A 21,738-nucleotide genomic window follows, 5' to 3' on the forward strand; every position below is an offset into this window, starting at 1 on the left:
AATGATCTGGATAATAATGTGGTAAAATGGATCTGCAGATTTGCGGATAATAGGAAAATTGGGATTCTAGTGGACAGCGAGGAAGACTTTCAAAGCTTGCAGTGGCATCTGAACTAGCTAGAAGAATGGACTGAAAATGACAGATAGAATTTAATGCAGACAAGTGGAGGTATTGCACTTTAGGAGGACCAACAAGAGTAGGTGACACATTGTGAGTGGTCGGGCACTAGGGAGTGCGGTAGAATGGAGGGATCTGGGAATACAGATTGATAGTTCTTTGAAAGTGGCATCACAGGTAGATAGGGTTGTAAAGAAAACTTTTGGCACATTGGCCTTCATAAATCAAAATATTGAATGCAGGAGCTGGGATGTTACATTGAAGTTGAATGAGGCCTAATTTGGATTATTATGTGAAGATTTGGTCACCTACCTACAGGAAAATTATCAATAAGAATGAAAGAGTGCAGAGAAAATTTACAAGAATGTTGTCAGGATTTGAGGACGATTTATAGGGAAAGGTTGAATAGGTTAGGCCTTTATTCCTTGGAACATTGAAAAGTGAGTGGAGATTTGATAGAGGTATACAAAATTATGAGTAGTATAGATAATGTAAATGCAAGCAAGTTTTTTCCACTGAAGTTGAGTGAGACTACAACTAGAGGTCGTGGGTTGAGGGTGAAAAGTGAAATGTTTAGTGTGGAACAAGCTGCCAGCACAAGTAGTGGATGTGAGGGTGACTTCAACCTTCAAGAGAAATTTGGATAGGTACATGGATGAGAGAGGTAAGGAGGGCCATGGTCTGGGTGCAGGTCGATGGGATTAGGCAGATTACTGGTTCAACACAGACTAGATAGACAGAAGGGCCTGTTTCTGTGCTGTAATGTTCTATGACTATGGCTCTACATTTCACTTTCGCTGGCAGACATTTTCATTAACTACACCTTGGCTTAATGTCATTGGTGCTCTGGAATGACTGATTCAAGTGTTTAGAGCTGTCCTTGTCAAATGATTTACGCATATTACGTAAGCTGAAATTTATTTTCAGTGAACCATTTCATTAAAAAATCTGAAAATGTTACAGTGACAACTGTAAAATTCTGCTCTTCAAGAAATTTTAATTAACTCACATATATAAACAAAGATTTTCTGTGACCTTATCTAATATTTCAGCATTTTATATTGAAAAGAAATTTCAAGTGTTCTACCAAAAGTTGTTCAGCTCCTTTGGCACGAACATCCAACATATAACTGTGGAAAATGGTTATCAGTTTGAGAGTGATATTGAGAATGTGCCTGATTTATGATGTCAAAAAGTCATGACCTGAAATATCGCTGTTTTTCTCTCCACAATTAGTGCCTGTCAGTTAAGTATTTTCAGCATTTTCAGATTTATTTCATATTTCCAGCATCTGCAGTTTTTTAACTTGTTGATGCATATGCCCTGATAGATTTTTCTTGAATCTACTGCTACATTCCGTTACTGTATTCCTTCATGGAATCTAACTGCAAACATTCAGACTTGCCAGTATTCACCAGCATTACAGTGAGGAATGGCCACATTATGCCAGGTTATAAAGAGCTGGATTTGATTTTCCATTTAGTTGATATCTTGTATTGTGCAATTTTCCAAATGTGATAATAGCAAGTCTCAGTATTAAACTGAGATTATAATTCAAGAAGAAAAGTTAGGATTACTGTCAAAAATAAATTCTCTGTGCAGTCTATTTAAGATGAACAAGATTGGATTGGTACAATAGTATCTTGGACCAACACAATGGCACTGTAGGTAGTCTTATACTTTCAGTGTATTGATTTTGATCCTGACCTTAGGTACTGTCTGTGTGGAGTTTGCCCTATTTTCTTATAAAAGTATGGGTTTCCTTCAGGGGTTCTGCTTTTCTCCCACAGCTCAAAGATGTGCTGGCTGAAACATGAATTAGTTGAGGTAAATTACTCCTTTTGTAAGTGTCTGGTGAGAGAATAGAGGATATCAGTGAGCATGTGAGAGTGGGAATGGGATTGTTGGGATAACACTAACAGCTGGCACAATGTTATAAGGAAATATTAAAAGTTTGCTTTGCATTTTCAATACAAAATTGATGAAATTTCAAGTAACAATGGACTATTGGGCTGAGTCTGTGCCCAGAATCATATTAAACTGTGTCAGATGTGAGGGATCTAGCTCTCTTACCCTCTGAATCCTCAAATAAGCCGCCAAGATACTGATGGTGCCTGCACTATTGGCAGTATAGCGCAGAGTCCTTCCCTGAAATGACATGCTGAGCTGTGATTGAAGGCAAGACCAACACAGACCTTTGCTTCAGCCAAATCTTTCATTGGAGTATGACAGTTTTATAATTTCTTCAACATGTCTCTTGCAGCTTGCAGGCCTGTATTTCTCATTGCAATTATTGAGCATTTAGATCCATTGTATTATGAGGGATTCTGATAGGGTAGCTAGTCCGAAGCTATTTCCTAGGGTGGGAGAATCTAAAATAATAGGTCATAGATTTAAAATAAGAAGGAGGAGATTTAAAGATGGTCTGATAGGCAAGTTTTTCACTCAAAGGGTGTGGTGTTATATGAAGTGAGCTGCCAAAGGAAGTAAAACAGTTAAAATGTTTTAAAGGCATTTGGACAGGAAAGGGACATGGGCTGAATCTGGAGAATTAGAATTAATATAGGCAAACATCATGATTGATATGGTCTTGGTGAGCCAAGGGACCTGTTTTTGTGCTGTACAAGTTTGATTCTCTGAATTCACCTGATCTTATTCTCATGGCACTTCATCAAAGCAGTGCTGGAGAATCTCTGCCCTACGACTCCTCGGAAAATCCAGCAACAGCATACAGTGGCAGGTTCAGAACACAATTTACTAAAGTAATTCTTAAATTTACCTCAGGCTTTGATTCAATAGTTACTCCATTTAGAACTACTGACCACAACTGGAATGGTTATACTCAAGAGGTAACTTTCCAGCTCATTTACAAATACAACCACATCGGCATTGAATTAAACATATAGCTCTAATCTGTTCAGTAGGTTTACCTTAGAGGTAATCTCCTCAGCACTCTTATCTGCTGCTGCAAAAGCCCATCTATCAATCTAATGCTCTTATATTTTATTTAATCTCATTCACAACTGTGTGTGCACTGAAGGAAAGAGTTTGTTACACCAAGCATTTGTAATTGAGTACTTAGGGCTGAGCCATTGCTTTAATCTATACTGTTACCCCATACCTTTTTCTATTTAAATACAAGACATGATCACGCAAAGCTTTAGCACCCTGCTGTGGTTTAATCATCATAAAAGCAAGGATGTAATGTTGAGATTTATACAGCACTGGTGAGGCCTCTCACTTGGAATATTGTGAGCAGTTTTGGAAAGGATGTGCTGAAACTGGAGAGGTTTCAAACGAGGTTCACAAAAATGATTCCAGGATTAAACAATTTGTCATTTGATGGCTCTGGGCCTGTATTCACTAGAAATCCAAGATGGCGCCAGCAAACAACGATTCCTTGGGTGGGCGCCATCTTCCAGATAGTCAATCATTTTAGCTTTTCTAGGTCTTCTACTTATTCTTTTTATCTTAATTTTGCTTTTGAAACTGTTGGAGCCTGTGATTTACGGTCTGTAGTTTGATAAAGTGAGCTAGCGCTCTGCTGTCCCCGAGAAAATTCCAGGAGAGAAATGTGAACACAAGCCACCATGAGGAGAAGCTTAGGGACGAGATGAGGGGCCATGATCGACTACATTTCTCACCAATTAAAGCATTAAGGTAGATTGAAACATGAAGACAAATGCAGAGGAGAGCGAATGGTTCTCTGAGAGGCCACTGCTTCATGTTGCTTTCCTTGGAGGGGCCACTGGTTCAAATTGCTTTCCTCGGAGAGGCCATTCATTCAAGTCGCTTTCCTTAGAGAGGCCGCTGGGTCCCAATGCTCTCAGAGGTGTAATCGAAATTCTGAGATTTATACCTTGGATCATGGTTAAAACTAACTGTAATTCATGTTGGCGTCTTTCAGTTCTATTTTTTTTTCATGTTCTTGCCCATTCTTTCTTGTTGCCGATGGTAGGCTGGGGGTTTGGGTAATCTAAAAACGCAAACACGAGGAAATCTGCAGATGCTGGAAATTCAAGCAACACACACAAAATGCTGGTGGAATGCAGCAGGCCAGACAGCATCCATAGGAAGAAGCAAAGTTGATGTTTTGGGCCAAGACCCTTCGTCAGGACTAACTGAAAGAAGAGATAGTAGAGATTTGAGAGGGCGAGGGAGAGACCTGAAGTGATAGGAGAAGACAGGAGGGAGAGGGATAGAGCTAAGAGCTGGAAAGTTGATTGGCAAAAGGAATACAAGGCTGGAGAAGGGAGAGGATCATGGGACGGAAGCCCTAGGGAGAAGGAAAGGGGGAGGGGAGCATCAGAGGAACATGGAGAGCAGGCAAGGAGTAATTGTGAGAGGGACAGAGAGAGAAAAAAGGAAAAAATAATAAATAATGAATAAAGAAATAAAGAAATACAGGATGGGTTAAGAACGGGAGGAGGGGCATTAATGGAAATTAGAGCTGTCGACTGTGCTTCTTCCTATGGATGCTGTCTGGCATGTTGTGTGTGTGTTGTTTGGGTAATCTGTTAAGTTTTTATGGGAGGGGCTTGTTGGGTTGTTTGTGGTTTACGAGTATTTGTTTCTTTTTCTTTTCATGTGGGGGGGGGATTGATATCTTTCTTTCAATTACTTAAATGGTTTTCTGTATTTTCCGACTATCTGGAGAAGAGACAAATTTCAGAGTTGTATTCTGCATACATACTTTGATAATAAATGAAACTTTGAAGCTTTAAATTCAGAAGAATGAGGAGTAACCTCACTGAATCCTATCAAATGGTGAAAGGCCTTGATAGAGTGAATGTGGAGAGGATGTTTCCTATGGTGGAAGAGGCTAAGACCAGAGGATACAGCCTCAGAATAGAGGAGTGTCCTTTTTAGAATGGAGTTGAGGAGGAATTTCTTAAGCCAGAGAGTGGTGAATCTGTGGAATTATTTGCCAAAGGCAACCGTGGAGGCCAAGCCTTTATGTATATTTAAGGCAGAGGTTGGTAGATTCTTGATTGGTCAGGGCATGAAGGGATACAGATAGAAGGCAGGAGATTGGAGCTGAGAGCAAAATTAGATCAAGCATGATGAAATATCGGAGCAGACTTGATGGGCCAAATGGCCAAATTCTGTTCCTTTATCTTACAGTCTTGTAACAATAACCAGAATAACTTACTTTCACTACCACGAGATTGTTTACTTCCATATCTAGCTCAGGCCCCAATGTTACTGAAAATTGGATTAAATAACACAATAAATGAAAATAAATTGCCAATATTCGACTGTGTAAAATGTTCAATTGAGTTGCATCATAAATCTAAAGCTGAATTATAGTGGGATGATCCTGGGTGATTTTTCACACTGATAATGTCGCTAGACTGGTGATAATGTCCCTACACTGCACTAAAGAAAGTAAAGAAGTCAAACATAAAATATATATAAAATATACATAAAATATATATCCTACTGATTGTGCATCATACAGACCGATATCTCTTCTGAATTTAGACTCTAAAATTTTTTCAAAAATTCTAGCAACTAGATTGGAGAAGGTGTTACCTCAAATTATTTTTATGGATCAAACTGGATTTATTAAAAATCGCTATTCATCCTTTAATATTAGGAGGTTAATGAATATTGTTTATACTCCCTCATTTACTACCCCGGAATGTATTATCTCATTAGATGCTGAGAAAGCCTTTGACAGAGTTGAATGGCCTTATTTATTTAATGTTCTTGAGAAATTTAATTTTAATTTGACATTTATATCTTGGATTAAATTGTTATATTACTCCCCGGTAGCCTCGGTTTGTACAAATAATTATAGATCTCCTTTTTTTCGTCTTTTTCGTGGCACTAGGCAAGGTTGCCCTCTTAGTCCTTTACTATTCAATATTGCTCTTGAACCTTTAGCAATTGCTATTCGTGACACGCCAAATATTGTTGGTATTACCTGTGGAAACGAAATACATAAATTATCATTATATGCAGATGATTTGTTGTTATACACCTCTAACCCGGAGAAGTCAATTCCTGCTATCTTAGATCTGTTAGCTCAATTTAGTAACTTCTCTGGTTACAAATTGAATCTTAATAAGAGTGAATTATTCTCTTTAAATAAGCATGTACCTACTTATGGACGTTTACCATTTAAATTGGTTACTGATTCATTTATATATTTAGGGATAACAATTACGAAAATATATAAAGATTTATTTAAAGCTAATTTTTTACCTTTAATTGATCAGATTAAACTTTTATTTACCAAATGGTCGCCAATCTCTTTGTCTTTGATTGGTCGGATTAATGCTATTAAGATGATTATTTTGCCCAAATTTTTGTATATATTCCAATCGGTTCCAATTTTCATCCCAATATCTTTTTTTGATAACGTAGATTCAAAAATTTCCTCATATATTTGGCAGAATAAAAATCCTAGGTTAGGTAAAAGGTATCTACAGAAATCTAAAAAGGAGGGGGGGCTCGCCCTCCCGAATTTTAGATTTTATTACTGGGCAATTAATATTCGATATTCAAAATTTTGGTTACGAGATTTGGACGTATCTTTAAACCCTCATTGGGTAAATCTTGAATCTAATTCATTACAAGTGTTTTCCTTGGGTTCGGTTTTAGGAACTTCACTTCCTTTTACTTCTTTCAAATTATATAAACAAATGAATAACCCAATAGTTAAGCATACTTTACGTATATGGTTTCAATTCCGAAGATTTTTTGGGTTTAATCAATTTATTCTAGCAAGTCCCATTATATCAAATTTTCTTTTTCAACCTTCCACGATGGATCAAGCTTACTTTGATTGGAAAACCAAAGGTATAATATCTTTTTGCGATTTATTTTTGGATAATTGTTTTATGTCTTTTGATCAACTCTCTAATAAATATAACTTACCCAGATCTCACTTTTTTAGATATTTACAGATTAGAAACTTTTTAATTACTGTTTCCCCTAATTTTCCACACCCATATCCAATGGACATTTTGGAAAAAATCTTAGATTTAAATCTCTCTCAGAAAAGTGTAGTAGCAATTATATGTAATATAATTATGAATTTATGTCCCAATGCTTCTAATAAAATTAAAGCTGACTGGGAAAGAGAACTTGAGATTAATATACCGACTGAAAAATGGGAAAAAATTCTTCAGTTGGTGAATTCATCCTCTGTATGTGCTAAGCATAGGTCGATGCAGTTTAAAGTAGTGGACAGGGCTCATATGTCCAAAGATAAACTATCTCGTTATTACTCTTATATTAATCCAGTATGTGACAGATGTCATTTTGAGATAACTTCTTTAACCCACATGTTTTGGTCGTGTCCTTTGTTGGAGAAATATTGGAAAGATATTTTTGATATTATTTCAACGGTCCTAAATATAGACTTACAACCTCATCCAATTACTGCTATCTTTGGACTACCAATGATAGACTTAAATAATTTAACCTCTTCATCACGAAGGATGAGTGCATTTCTTACTTTAATGGCTAGAAGGTCCATTTTGTTGAATTGGAAAGAGATTAACCCTCCTAAGGTATTTCATTAGTTTTCACAAACTATGGTGTGTTTGAATTTGGAGAAAATTAGAAGTGCAGTTTATGACCCTTCCATTAAGTTTGAAAAAACTTGGAGGCCATTCATTCAGCATTTTCATTTGATGTAACTTGATCATTTCCAAACTTGTTTTATCTCTCTGTACTGTTGTTGGAGGGGAATGGAGTCATCAACACTAAGGTTTTCTTCTTTTCCATTTTTAAGTTGTTAGTTTTGCCCAAGTCTTTTAGTTTAGTTGATTAATTTTGTTTTTCTTTGGGGATGGGGTTTGTTTTTTCTTGGTTTTGTTTTTTTTTTCTTTTTCATGATTTTTTTTTCAGTTTTTTTTTGATTTGTATTATCCGTTGTCAGTTCTACATGATTGGGAGCTTTGTTAACTTACACTATTTGATTTTACAATTACTTTTCTTAAGTGTAACAATATATCTCCTACTATTTGTATTATTGCTATGTTTTGTTTCTATATTTCGAAATTAATAAAAAGATTGAAAAAGAAAGAAACATAAAATATAACAATACTTTCCTTTTTCTCACCAGATAAATATTTGTAAGAACCTGTATCTTAATGTAGTCCAAAAAATACATTGAATCAGGTGGACTTCATAATTTTGCCAGTAGATTGTTGTTTTTAATTTTGGATGTGAATGAATACAGCTCTGTTACAGAGGTTTTCTTTCATGTAATAAATAACAAATGTCACTCTGCCCCAGATGGTTTTATTTAATAGTTCAATTGGTTTAAAACTAATGATTATTTATAGACTATTCTAAATAGGGTGCACAAATATAATACTCTTCACTGACTAAGATTAAAGAATTTATGTAAACAATTAAGAACTGGAGCAGATTTTCTTGTTCTTACTTCTGAACTATTGGATTGGATGGCACATTTAATACTGAAAATGTATGCAGAGGAGACCCTGACTGATTTTCCATTGGTTGCAGTTAATGGATAAGCTAATAAAAGCACACATAAAATGCTGGAGGAACTCAGCAGGCCAGGCAACATCTATGGAAAAAAGTAAAGTCGTCGTTTTGGGCTGAAACCCTTCGGCAGGACATTTTAGCCCGAAACATTGACTATACTCAGTCATATATTTCTGAGTCAGGAATGGTGTGCAATTTATCTGTTGCTGTGATTAACTGAAGCTATGGCCTGCAACTAACAGGTTCCTGAGCCAGTTGCAGTGATGGCTGGCCTCATGGCTATGAACTCACTTTCATGAACTTTAGTTCTGGCTGCTATTTGCTTACTTTTTATCGTTCGCATGATGTGTTTTTTTTGCACATTGGGTATTTGATGGTCTTCTGTTTTATTGGGTTCTACTAGGCTTCTTTTTTTGTGGCTGTCTGTAAGGAGACGGATCTCAAGGTTATATATAGTATAAATACTTTGATAATAAATGTGCTTTAAAGTTTGGTAATAATGTTTCCATATATTTGAAGCCCTTATCCTTGGGGCTAGGGTCACAGGTTGGAAGGTGTTGACACACATTAGCCCAGGTGAGTAATTACAGTGCATTTTATAGATGATAACCAACACTAGTGGTGGAGAGAATGAATATTTAGGCAGGTATATGGGATACTGATATAGCAAGTTCCTTTGTTTTGGATAGAGTCCAGTTTCTTGACAGACATCAGACCTGCACGGATGCAAATGGAGCATATTCCATCACAGTCCTGATTTATTCCTGATAGTACCTTGTGGGCTGTGGATTATCAGGAGTTAAATCATGTGTCACAGGATGATCTGCTCCTTTTCCCTAAGCAAACTTATGGGTAGATTAGAAAATTGTATTTGCATAAATATATTCTGCATTTACAGATAATAAACCTATGTGTTTTGTCAAGTTACAATAATTGTAAACAAAATAGTTGGAAGATAAAAATATAGAAAATATATCATCATAAATATTAAAACTAATAAACTATAAACCTCTATTTTTCACTCCACAGTATAGTATTATGCCTTCCATTTATACAAGTGGATTTTACTTTCATAACCGGTTATACTGATTTAAATAAACATATTATTTGTAATTTTATTATACATTGTTATGCTTTTCAGTATATACTATAGACCAGAGTAACAATCAAATTATGTTTATAGTGATTCCTTTAATTAAGTTTGAAACATATCCAGAAATATCTCTGGTGGCTTCTATTTGAGGGTAAAACTGAAGAGCTAGCAAAACAAAATTGTGTTTTTTTTTATCTGTCCTACAGGTAAGGCTTTGTTAAGAACATAAGGCCATTCTTTTTGGTGGCTCAGTCACAGTCAAATTGACAGAGAAGACCTCACACAGGTCCAGGAGAGGGAGATTTTTAAAAAAGAGCTTTCACGGATTTCGGCTTTTGTCTGTGGGGTAATCACAGTTGAATCAGTGGAGGATGCCTCATGCAGGTCCAGGAGAGAAAGAGATTAAAAAGGATATTTCGTGGGATTTTGACTTTAACTGGCAGCACAGTCACAATGAAATCAACAGAGGAGACCTCAAACAGGTCTGGAAGCGAGAGATTTAAAAACGGAGCTTTTGTGGGATTTCGACTTTTATCGGTGGCGCAGTCATGATTCATTAGCAAGGGCAAGTAAAAATAAGGGGGGGACAAGTGGAGTGGCCATTTTTTGGAGCAGCCCTTGTACAAGTTGAACAGGGTTAGAGTGGGAACCGGCTTTGGCTCATCAGGCTTAGGTAAGGTAGGTATCTGGTGAGTTTCTTCTTCCTCTTCTTCATTGTTCGTTTGTTAGTGCATAGTTAGAGCAGTGAGAATGGCTCCAAGGGTGGTGTTGTGTTCTTTGTGTGCGATGTGGGAATCCTAGGAGACCTTCATCCTCTCAGATAACCACATCTACACCAAGCTGCAGTTCCAATACCATACGGGAAGCTGAGGAAATGATAGATAGGAGCTACAGGAAGGTAGTCACTCTTAAATTGCAGGAGACAGGTATCTGGTGACTGTCAGAAGAGGTAAGGGAAATGGAAGCAAGTACAGAGTACCTCTGTGGCTGTTCCCCTCATTAATAGGTATACCATTTTGGATTCTGTTGAGCGTAGGGGGAGGGGGGAGGGATCCACAACGACCGGATCTCTGGCCTGTAATCTGCCTCTGTGGCTCAGAAGGGAAGGGGGAGAAGAGGACTTCCATAGTGATAGGGGATACCACAGTTAAAGGAGAAGGCGGGAGCTTCTGTAGACGCAGTAGAGACATGCAGATAGTATGTTGCCTCCCAGGTGCCATGGTCAGGGATGTCTTGAATCGGGTCCATGACAACACAATGGGGGAAGGTTGTGCAGCCAGTAGTCTTGGTATATATTGGCACCAATGTCATAGGTAGGAAAAGCAAGGAGGTCTTGAAGAGAGAATTTAGGGAGCTAGGAAGAAAGCTGCAAAGCAGGACTTCCAGGGTAGCAATTTCTGGATTGCTGCCGGTGCCACACACCAGTGAGGGTAAGAATGAGATGAAGGCATGGCTGAGAAACAGTGTTTCAGATTTCTGGATCATTGGGACCTCTTGTGGGGAAGTAAGACCTGGACACTTGAACCCAAGAGGTACCAATATCCATATATGCAGGTTTTCTAGAGTTGTGGGGGAGGATTTAGTTTGTGGGGGATAGGAACTGGAGTTATAGGGCTGTTGGTTTATAAGCATAGGCAGTGTGTAGTAAGTTTATCAGGAAGGGCAAAATTGCAGTCAATGGGATGAGTTGCAATATAAAGGGGGACAAAATTGGAAAGGATAGTAGATACAGTACTGAAGGTGTTATATTTGAATGTCCACAGTATATGGAATTGGGTAACTATGATCCTGTAGCATAGTTAGAGATTGGCAGGTATGATGTTGTGGTCATCACTGAGTCATGGCTGAAAGAAGAATATAGTTGGGAGCTTAACATAAAAGGATACACATTGTATCAAAAAATAGGCAGGAAGGCAGAGGGAGCAGTGTTGCTCCGTTAGTAAAAAATGAAGTCAACTCATTAGAAAGAGGAGACGTACGATCAGAAAGAGTAGAATCCTTGTGGGTAGAGATAAGGGACTGCAAGGGTAAAAAGAGCCTGATGGGAGTGATATATAGGCCTCCAGACAGTAGCCATGATGTGGGCTACAAATAACAATGGGTGATAAGAAATACCTGTGAAAGGAGAAATGTTACGATAGTCAGATATGCATGAAATTGAGAAAATCAGTTTGGTACTGAATCCCAAGAGAATGTATTTGTAGAATGGCTACAAGATGGTTTTTTAGGGCAGCTTGTGGTTGAGTCCACTAGCGGATCAGCTATTCTGGATTTGGTGTAGTGTAATGAACCGGATTTGATTAGGGAGCTTAAGGTAAAGGAAAGAACAGGTGACAGTGATCGTATTATGATAGAATTTACAGGGAAAGCAATCTGAGAGGGAAATACTAAAGTCAGGTGTATTAATATTACAGTGGAGTAAAAGGACTTTCAGAGGAAATGGACTTTAAGAGAGGACCTGGCCAAAGTTTCTTGAAAGGGGAATAGCAGGGACAATGGTAGAGCAACAATGGCTGGAATTTCTGAGAGCAATTCAGCAGGCACAAGGTAGACGCATCCCAAAGAAGTAGTATTCTAAAGGGAGGATGATGCAACAGTGGCTAACAAGGGAAGTTAAAGCCAACATAAAAGCAAAAGAAAGGGTATATAATAGAGCAAAGATTAATGGGAAGTTAGAGGTTTGGGAAACTTTTAAAAACCAACAGAAGGCAACTTAAATAAGCCATGTGGGGAAGAGATGAAATATGAAGTTAAGCTAGCCAATAATATCAAATAGGATACCAAACATTATTTTCAGATATATATATATAGAGTAAAAGAGAGGTGAGATTAGATATTGGACTGCTGGAAAATTATGCTGGAGAGGTAGTAATGAGAGACAAGGAAATGGCAGACAAACTAAATAAGAATTTTGAATCACTTTTCACTGTGGAAGACACAAGTAGAATGCCTATAGTTCGACAGTGTCAGAGCAGAAGTGAGTGCAGTTGCTATAATTAGGGAGAAGGTGCATGGGAAACTGAAAGTTCTGAAGGTAGATAAGTCACCTGGTCCAGATGGACTACACCCCAGAGTTCTGAAAAAGATAGCTGAAGAGATTGTGGAGGTGTTAGTAATGATCTTTCAAGAATCAATAGAGGACTGGAAAATTGCAAGTGTCACCCCACTCTTCAAGAAAGTAGAGTGGCTAGAAGGAAGAAAATTATAGGCCAGTTAGCCTGACCTCAATGGTTGGGAAGAAATTGGAGTCGATTGTTAAGGATGTGATTTTAGTGTGCTTGGAGGCTCATGAGAAAATAGGCATGGTTTCCTTAAGGGAAAACCTTGCTTGACGAATCTGTTGGAATTTTTTGAAGAAATAACAAGCAGGATAGACAAAGAATATTGGATGTTGGATTTTCAGAAGACCTTTGACGAAGTGCTGCACATGAGGCTGCTCAGCAAGGTAGGAGATATGATCCCATGTATTACAGGAAAGATAATTGAATGGATAGAGCATTGGCTGATTGGCAGGAAGAGAAGAGTGGGAATAAAGAGTCTTCTGGATGGCTGCCGGTAACTAGATTTGGGAACAGCTTCTTTCCAACTGTGATAACACTGCTGAACAGATCCTGACCCGGATCTGGGCCGTACCCTCCAAATATGCGGACCTGCCTCTCAGTCTTTTTGCACTACCTTACTTTCCCTTTTCTATTTTCTATTTATGATTTATAATTTAAATTTTTATTATATTTACTATCGACTTGTACTCCAGGGAGTGCGGAGCGTAGAATCAAATATTGCTGTGATGACTGTATGCTCTAGTATCAATTGTTTGGCGACAATAAAGTAATAAAGTACTCACCAATCCAGGCAACATCCTGGTGAGCCTCTCTGCACCCTCTCCAATGCCTCCACATCCTTCCTGTAATGTGTGAACAGAACTGCAAACACACCTCCAAATGTGTCCTCACCAAACTTTTATCAGGCTACAACATGACTTGCCAACTTTTATACTCAGCGCCCGACTGAGAAGGTAAGCATGGTAAGAAGGTACTCCTTCTTTATCACCTTATGCTGACAAGCAACAATGCATCAGAAGTCATGCCATGTGGGACATACAGAGGGTAAACACATACTCAAAACATGCTACACATAAAATTTGTTTTGATGGAATATGATTGCCCAAATATGAGACAAAAGTAGTTGGCTTTGAAGAGCAGTACCCTGTGTGAATGAAAACTTTGATTTTTTAGATGTACAATGTGACCTGTAGATTGTTCAAAAACAAGGTCTAGGAATTAAATTCTTTTGCATATTGCAATATTTTTGTAAGAAACATAAATAAATCTAAGCAAAACCCCAATATCAAAATATGATTGGATATCTACTGTTTTTGTTCAACAATTTGGTTTTGGGTTCTCTGTGAATAAAATATATTAATACAGGTGTCCCCTGCTTTTCGGACGTTCGTTTTACAAAACCTCACTGTTACGAAAGACCTACATTAGTACCCTGTTTTCGCTAACAGAAGGTTTTTTCACTGTTACGAAAAAGCGCGTGAAAAATGGCGTCATGTGAAAAAAATGGCGGCGCGCGCCCAGCCAAGCTTCTCCCCCGGAACTGCATTCTAGTCGCCATTGCTTAAACACATGCTTTATCTCGATTTATTTTGTGCATCCGTTAGCAAGATGTGTTCTGAGGTATCGGAAAAGCCTAAAAGAGCTCGTAAGGGTGTTACACTTAACGTAAAACTAGACATAATTAAGCATTTTGATCGTGGTGAACGAAGTAAGGACATTGTCTGCGCATTGAACTTGCCTGCATCCACCATTCGCACTATTTACACGCAGAGAGAAAAGATCTTGAAAGCTGCCGATGTTACTGTTGGTTCTGCTCATAGCAAAGTGGTCTCTCTTAGTCGGCATCCAGTAATGGATAAAATGGAAAGTCTATTGCTTAAGTGGATTGATGGGTGTACAAAACGTGGTGTTCCTTTAAGTTATCTTATACTTAAGGAGAAATCAGTCAGTCTTTTTAATAAGCTGAAACAGAAAGCACTGGCCGATGGTGATGAAAATATTGCGAAAGTGGAATTTAAAGGTAGTCACGGGTGGTTTGATGGGTTTCTGAGGCGAGGGCAGCTTCATAGTTTAACGTTTACTGGAGAGAGTGCTTCAGCTGATACTGAAGCTGCTGAAAGGTTCCCAGCAAAACTGAAGAAAATAATTACAGAAGGTGGTTATTCATATAAGCAAGTGTTTAACTGTGACAAAACTGCAATTTATTGGAAAAAAAAGTGCCGAGTAAGACATTTATTTCGAAAGAAGAAAAGCAGGCTAAGGGACACAAGGCATCGAAGGACAGGTTTACCCTAATGCCTATTATTAACGCCACTAAGCCTCTACTAGTGTACCATTCAGAAAATCCGAGGGCACTTAAAGGCGTTGATAAGAAAACACTTCCCGTTGTGTTCCGTCCACATCCAAGCAGTTGGAACACCCAAGTGCTTTTTTCTGAGTACATGTGCAGATACGTTAGTCCTTTTGTTGAAAAATACTGTAGGGAAAATAACCTCGATAATAGGTGTCTCGTGATTGTCGATAATTGTGCTGCTCATCCGCCTGCCATTACCAAGTATGGCAGTAAAATTCATGTTGCGTTCTTACTGCCGAATACGACATCGTTGCTGCAGCCGTGTGACCAAGGCCTAATAGCCACAATTAAGGCTTACTATATGCAAAATGTGATGCGTTTTATTGTAAGTGCTATTGACAAAGAGGGCAACTCCGAAGCATCTTTGCGAGAGGTCTGGAAAGACTACAATTTAAAACTGGCAATCGCCAACATTGGAGATGCTCTGGATAGGCTAACAGTCTCGATGAGAAATGGCGTTTGGAGGAAACTATGTCCCGAAGCAGTGAACGATTTTAAAGGCTTCAAACCATCAACAATAAATACGACAATAGTGAGCTAAGGAGGCTGAGTTTGTGGAAGTTGACGAAGATGATGTTGAAGAGGTTTTGGCATCCCATGACCAAGAATTGACAGATGAAGAGCTGATGCAATTGCAAGAGGAAAGGATAACAATCAAAACCGAACGCAGTAGCGTAAATGAAGTCATCCAAGGACTGAACGTGAAGCAGTTGCATGAGATTTTCGCTGCGCTTGACAGCGCTGCAATGATTGCAGAAAAGTATGACTTTAATTTTGAAAGGGCACATAGGTTTGGGGCAGGTTTGCAGGATGTTTTGACTGCTTACAAAGAACTCTATAATCTAAAAATGTACGAGGCTCAGCAGTCAAGTATACTGTTGTTTTTCGAACCTTGCACATCAGCCACAGCAGACAACGAACCTCGACTTTCAACATCGAGGCAGGCGGACATAGAAGATGATGATGACCTGACTGCCCTGTTGGAAATACACTACGATGAGATGACACCCCAGTCTCCTCTACCTCCCACCACCCCAATTTCCGACGACTCAGCCTAACACACCATCCCGATTCCTGTAAATGAAACTACACTGTACATACATTATTTCTACTTTATATAGGTTGTGTATTTTTTGTGTTATTTAGTATGATTTGTCAGCCTCATAGCTTAAAAGTTACTGGAGAGAGTGCTTCCGCCGACGGCCCATGCGTGAGATTTTTGCTGCACTAGACTGCGCTTCAATGATTGCAAAAAGTATTTCGACTTTATATGGGCTGTGTATTTTTGTGTTATTTAGTATGATTTGCTATTTGGCATGATTTGGCAGCCTCATAGCTTAAAGGTTACTGGAGAGAGTGCTTCTGCCGAGAGCGCATGCGTGAGATTTTCGCTGCGCTAGACAGTACTTCAATGATAGCAAAAAGTATTTCTACTTTATATAGGCTGTGTATTTATCATATCATTCCTGCTTTTACTATATGTTACTGTTATTTTAGGTTTTATGTGTTATTTGGCATGATTTGGTAGGTTATTTTTTGGGTCTGGACACGCTCAAAAATTTTTTCCATATTAATAAATGGTAATTGCTTCATCACTTTACGACATTTCGGCTTACGAACCATTTCATTGGAACGCTCTACCCTCAGATGGCGGGGGAAACCTGTACAGGGAACTGACTTGTATAAAGAGTCAAGTCATAGAATGTCACAATACAGAAGCAGGCCCTTGGCCCCACTGAGTCCACACCAACTGTCAATCACTAAATTACTCTAATCCTACATTAATCCTTTGTTTATTATGCTATGTATATTCCATTACTGTTGGGGGGGGGGGAACAGCCTACCTGGGGGAAGCAACAGTGCCCGTGTCTCTGGCATAGAGTCTGGCCCTGTGGCTTAGAAGGGTAGAGAAAGGAAGGGGATGGCAACAGTGATAGGGGACTCTACAGTTAGGGGGTCAGATAGGTGATTCTGTGGACGCAGGAAAAAAACGCGAATGGTAGTTTGCTTCCCAGGTGCCAGGGTCCGGGATGTTTCTGATTGCATCCACGATATCTTGAAGTGGGAAGAAGAACAGCCAGAGGTCGTTGTACATATTGGTACCAACAGCATAGGTAGGAAAAGGGAGGAGGTCCTGAAACCAGACTTCGGGGAGTTAGGAAAGAAGTTGAGAAGCAGGACCTCAAAGGTAGTAATCTTGGGATTACTGCCTGTGCCACATGACAGTGAGTATAGGAATCGAATGAGGTGGAGGATAAATGCATGACTGAGGGATTGGAGCACAGGGCAGGGATTCAGATTTCTGGATCATTGGGACCTCTTCTGGGGCAGGTGTGACCTGTACAAAAAGGACGGGTTGCACTTGAATCCGAGGGGGACCAATATCCTGGCGGGAAGGTTTGCTAAGGCTATTGGGGAGAGTTAAAACTAGAATTGCTGGGGGGTGGGAACCAAACTGAAGTGACAGAGGAAAGGGAGATTGGCTCACAAATAGAAAAAGCTTGGAGATGGTGCGAAAGAGAGGATAGGCAGGTGATAGAGAAGGGACGGGCTCAGACCGATGGTTTGAGATGTGTCTATTTTATTGCGAGTAGTATTATGAATAAAGCGGATGGATGAACTTAGAGCGTGGATCAGCACTCAGAGCTATGATGTTGTGGCCATTACAGAGACTTTGATGGTGCAGGGGCAGGAATTTCAAAAGGCCTTTGATAAGGTGCGGCATAAGAGGCTGCTTAACAAGATGAGAGCCCATGGAATTACAGGAAAGATATTGGAATGGGTGGAGCATTGGCTGATAGGCAGAAAGCAAAGGGTGGGAATAAAGGGATCCTATTCTGATTGGTTGCCGGTTGCTAGTGGTGTTCTGCAGGGGTCGGTGTTGGGGCTGCTTCTCTTTACAATGTATATTGATGATTTAGATTATGGATTAAATGGTTTTGTGGCTAAATTTGTGGATGACACCAAGATAGGTGGAGGAGCAGGAAGTGTTGAAGAAACGGAAAGGTTGCAGAGAGACCTGGTCAGTTTAGGAGAGTGGGCAAAGAAATGGCAGATGAGATACAATGTTGAGAATTGTACGGTTGTACATTTTGGAAGAAGAAATAAACAGGCAGATTATTATTAAGATGGGGAGAAATTTTAAAAATCAGATGTGCAAAGGGACTTGGGGGGGCGGGGGGTGGTCCTCGTGCAGGATACCCTAAAGGTTAACCACCAGGTTGGATTGGCAGTAAGGAAAGCGAATGCTATTTTGGCATTCATTTCAAGAGGAATAGTGTATAAGAGTAAGGAGGTGTTGATGAGGCTCTTTGGAGCACTGGTGAGACCTCATTAAGAATACTGTGTGAAGTTTTGGGCCCCCTATCTTAGAAGGGATGTACTGATGTTGGAAAGAGTTCAGAGAAGTTTTACGAGGATGATTCCTGGAATGCAGGGGCTAACATATGAGGAGCGTTTGTCGGCTCTTGGACTGTATTCATTAGAGTATAGGAGAATGAGAGGGGATCTCACAGAAACATTTCGAATGTTGAAAGAGTTGGACAGAGTAGATGTGGAAAGGCTGTTTCCCTTGGTGGGTGAGTCCAGGACAAGAAGCCACAGTCTTAGAATTAAAGGGTACCCATTTAAAACAGAGATGAGGAGAAATTTTTTTAGCCGGGGGTCATGGACTTATGGAATTCATTGCCACATACAGCTGTGGAGGCCCAATCATTGAGGGTGTTTAAGGAGAAGGTTGATAGGTATCTAATTAGTCAGGGTATCAAGGGATATGGGGAAAAAGCTGGAAATTAGAACTAGATGGGAGAATAGTTTAGCTCATGGTGGAGTGGCAGAGCAGACTTGATGGGCTGAATGGCCTACTTCTGCTCCTTTGTCTTGTGATCTTGTGAATGGCTATTTCAAGTGCCAGGCTTTAAATGTTTCAGAAAGGACAGGGAGGGAAGCAAAAGAGTTGTGGATTTGGCGCTGTTGATCAGAGATAGTGTCATGGCTGCAGAACAGGAAGAAGTCATGGAGGGGTTGTCTACAGAGTCTCTATGGGTGGAAGTTAGGAATAGGAAGGGGTCAATAACTCTGCTGGGTGTTTTTTATAGACCACCCAATAGTAACAGGGACATCGAGGAGAAGATAGGGAGAGAGATTCTGGAAAGGAGTAATAGTAACAGGGTTGTTGTGGTGGGAGATTTTAATTTCCCAAATATTGATTGGCATCTCCCTAGAATGAATGGTTTAGATAGGGTAAAGTTTGTTAGGTGTGTTCAGGAAGGTTTCTTGACACAATATGTAGATAAGCCTACAAGAGGAGAGCTGTACTTGATTTGGTATTGGGAAATGAACCTGATCAGGTGTCAGGTCTCTCAGTGGAAGAGCATTTTGGAGATAGTGATCACAATTCTTTCTCCTTTACTGTAGCATTGGAGAGGGATAGGAATAGACAAGTTAGGGAAACGTTTAATTGGAGTAAGGGAAACTATGAGGCTATCAGGCAAGAACTTGGAAGCATAAATTGGAAACAGATGTTCTTGGGGAAACATACGGAAGAAGTATGGCAAATGTTCAGGAGATATTTGTGTGGGGTTCTGCATAGATAAGTTCCAATGAGACATGGAAAGGATGGAAGGGTACAAGATCTGTGGTGTACAACAGCTGTTGTAAAACTAGTCAAGAAAAAAAGAAGAGCTTACGAAAGGTTCAAAAAACTAAGTAATGATAGGGTTCTAAAAGATTCTAAGGCTAGCAGGAAGGAGCTTAAGAATGAAATTAGGAGAGCCAGAAGGAGCCATGAGAAGGCCTTGGCAGGCAGGATTAAGGAAAACCCTAAGGCATTCTAAAAGTATGTGAAGAGCAAGAGGATAAAACGTGAGGGAATAGGACCAATCAAGTGTGACAGTGGAAAAATGTGTATGGAACCGGAGGAAATAGCGGAGGTACTTAATGAATACCTTGCTTCAGTATTCACTACGGAAAAGGATCTTGGTGATTGCAGGGATAACTTGCAGTGGACTGAAAAGCTTGAGTACGTAGATATTACAGAAGCTTTTGGAAAGCATCAAGTTGGATAAGGGACCGGATGGGGTGTACCCCAGGCTACTGTGGGAAGCGAGGGAGGAGATTACTGGGCCTGTGGCAATGATCTTTGCATCATCAATGAGGACAGGAGAGGTTCCGGAGAATTGGAGGGCTGCAGATGTTGTTCCCTTATTCAAGAAAGGGAGTAGGGATAGCCCAGGAAATTATAGGCCAGTGAGTCTTACTTCAGTGGTTGGTAAGTTGATGGAGAAGATCCTGAGAGGCAGGATTTATGAACATTTGGAGAGGCATAATATAATTAGGAATAGTCAGCATGGCTTTGTCAAAGGCAGGTCGTGCCTTACGAGCCTGATTGAATTTTTTGAGGATGTGACTAAACACATTGATGAAGGTAGAGCCGTAGATATAGTGTATATGGATTTTATTTGATAAGGTACCCCATGCAAGGCTTATTGAGAAAGTAAGGAGGCATGGGATCCAAGGGGACATTGCTTTGTGGATCCAGAACTGGCTTGCCCACAGAAGGCAAAGAGTGGTTGTAGATGGGTCGTATTCTGCATGGAGGCCAGTGACTAGAGGTGTGTCTCAGGAATCTGTTCTGGGACACCCTACTCTTTGTGATTTTTATAAATGACCTGGATGAGGAAGTGGAGGGATGGGTTAGTAAATTTGCTGATGACAGAAAGGTTAGGGGTATTGTAGATAATGTGGAGGGCTGTCAGAGGTTACAACGCGACATTGATAGGATGCAAAACTGGGCTGAGAAGTGGCAGATGGAGTTTAACCCAGATAAGTGTGAGGTGGTTCATTTTGATAGGTCAAATATGATGGCAGAATATAGCATTAATGGCAAGACTCTTGGCAGTGTGGAGGATCAGAGGGATCTTGAGGTCCGAGTCCATAGGACGCTCAAAGCTGCTACGCAGGTTGACTCTGTGGTTAAGAAGGCATACGGTGCATTGGCCTTCATCAATCGTGGGATTGAGCTTAAGAGCCCAGAGGTAATGTCTGACCCCACTTGGAATACTGTGCTCAATTCTGGTCACCTCACGAAAGGAAGCACGTGGAAACCATAAAAAGGGTGCAGAGGAGATTTACAAGGATGTTGCCAGGACTGGGGAGCATGCCTTATGAGAATAGGTTGAGTGAACTCAGCCTTTTCTCCTTGGAGCGACGGAGGATGAGAGGTGATCTGATAGAGGTGGCCAAGATAATGGGAGGCATTGATTGTGTGGATAGTCAGGCTATTCCCCAGGACTGAAATGGCTAGCATGAGAGGGCATAGTTTTAAGGTGCTTGGAAGTAGGTACAGAGGAGATGTCAGGGGTAAGTTTTTTACGCAGAGAGTGGTGAGTGTGTGGAATGTGCTGCTGGCAGCGGTGGTGGAGGCGGATACGATAGGGTCTTTTAAGAGACTCCCGGATGGCTACATGGAGCTTAGAAAAATAGAGGGCTATGGGTAAAGCCTAGGTAGTTCTAAGGTAGGGACATGCTTGGCACAGCTTTGTGGGCTGAGGAGCCTGTATTATGCTGTAGGTTTTCTATGTTTCTGTGTTTCTGTTACTCTCCCTATCTATCACTGAACTACAAACTAGGGGCAAATTACGGT

General features: G+C 39.9%; 1 protein-coding gene across 3 annotated transcripts in view; it reads left to right on the top strand.

The window, feature by feature from the left end:
- lekr1 (Leucine-, glutamate- and lysine-rich protein 1) overlaps positions 1 to 21,738 on the top strand; it is a 192,961-nt gene that overhangs the window by 159,912 nt on the left and 11,311 nt on the right. The gene's annotated exons all lie outside the window — the stretch shown is intronic.

This window comes from Mobula birostris, chromosome 4 (genome assembly GCF_030028105.1).
Source record: "Mobula birostris isolate sMobBir1 chromosome 4, sMobBir1.hap1, whole genome shotgun sequence".
In the NCBI taxonomy this organism is placed as follows: Eukaryota; Metazoa; Chordata; class Chondrichthyes; order Myliobatiformes; family Myliobatidae; genus Mobula; species Mobula birostris.